This window comes from Arachis duranensis, chromosome 2 (genome assembly GCF_000817695.3).
Source record: "Arachis duranensis cultivar V14167 chromosome 2, aradu.V14167.gnm2.J7QH, whole genome shotgun sequence".
Lineage (NCBI taxonomy): Eukaryota > Viridiplantae > Streptophyta > Magnoliopsida > Fabales > Fabaceae > Arachis > Arachis duranensis.
This window is the reverse complement of record NC_029773.3, coordinates 61,726,896-61,728,416: the sequence shown is the minus strand read 5'-3', so window position 1 is coordinate 61,728,416 and position 1,521 is coordinate 61,726,896. Positions and strand designations below refer to the sequence as shown.

General features: G+C 37.5%; 1 non-coding gene across 1 annotated transcript; it reads left to right on the top strand.

The window, feature by feature from the left end:
• The first annotated feature begins 537 nt into the window (after positions 1 to 537).
• Positions 538 to 645, top strand: LOC127745296 (small nucleolar RNA R71). The gene has a single exon (XR_008006493.1). It is a non-coding gene; the product is annotated as a small nucleolar RNA R71 (small nucleolar RNA).
• The last annotated feature ends 876 nt before the right edge of the window (positions 646 to 1,521 follow it).

Below are 1,521 nucleotides of genomic sequence, written 5' to 3'. Positions count from 1 at the left end.
TTGCTGAGAAGATGATGGAAAAGGCTTGCTATTGCTGAGCCTGTTTCTTCCACCATTGTTAAAGCCTTGTTGAGGCTTCTGTTGATCCTTCCATGAGAAATTCAGATGATTTCTCCATGAGGAATTATAGGTGTTTCCATAAGGTTCACCCATGTAATTTACCTCTGCCATTGCATGGTTCTCAGGATCATAGGCTTCTTCTTCAGAAGATGCCTCTTTAGTACTTTTGGATGCATTTTGCCATCCATTCAGACTTTGAGAAATCATGTTGACTTGCTAAGTCAACATTTTGTTCTGAGCCAATATGGCATTCAGAGCATCAATCTCAAGAACTCCCTTCCTCTGAGGCGTCCCATTATTCACAAAATTCCTCTCAGAAGTATACATGAATTGGTTATTTGTAACCATGTCAATAAGTTCTTGAGCTTCTGCAGGTGTTTTCTTTAGGTGAATGGATCCACCTGCAGAATGGTCCAGTGACATCTTAGAGAACTCAGATAGACCATAATAGAATATATCCAGAATGGTCCACTTTGAAAGCATGTCAGAAGGACACCTTTTGGTCATCTGCTTGTATCTTTCCCACGCTTCATAGAGAGATTCACCATCTTTCTGTTTGAAGGTCTGAACATCCACTCTAAGCTTGCTCAGCTTTTGAGGAGGAAAGAACTTAGCCAAGAAGTTCGTGACCAGCTTATCCCAGGAGTCCAGGCTATCTTTAGGTTGTGAGTCCAACCACATTCTAGCTCTGTCTCTTACAGCAAAAGGAAAAAGCATGAGCCTGTAGACTTCAGGATCTACTCTATTAGTCTTAACAGTCTTATAGATCTGCAAGAACTCAGTTAAAAACTAGTAGGGATCTTCTGATGGAAGTCCGTGGAACTTGCAGTTTTGTTGCAGTAGAGCAACTAGTTGAGATTTCAGCTCAAAATTGTTTGCTCCAATGGCAGGGATTGAGATGCTTCTTCCATCAAACTTGGAAGTGGGTGTAGTATAGTCACCAAGCATTCTCCTTGCATTATTATATTCGGCTGCCATCTCCTCTTCCTTTTCGAAAATTTCTGTAAGGTTGTCTCTGAATTGTTGTAATTTAGCTTCTCTTAGTTTCCTCTTTAGAGTCCTTTCAGGTTCAGGGTCTACTTCAACAAGAATATTCTTGTCTTTGCTCCTGCTCATATGAAAAAGAAGGGAACAGAAAATACTAATAATAGGGATCCTCTTTACCATAGTAGAGAGATTCCTTTTTAGTAGAAGAAGAAAAGAATAGAAGAGGGAAAAAGTAAGAATCCAAACACAAGGGGGAAGAGTGAGTTCGAATTCTTGAGATGAAGAGAAGTGTTAGTAAATGAATGAATAAATAGAAAGAGATGAGAGAGAGGGGTTTTCGAAAATTAACTTAAAATAGAAGAAAAATATTTTTATTTTTATTTTAAATTAAAGTTAAAATTCGAAAACAAAGAGAAGGAATAAAATCAAAATTAGAATTTGAAATAGTTAGTTAATTAAAAAGAATTTTGAAAA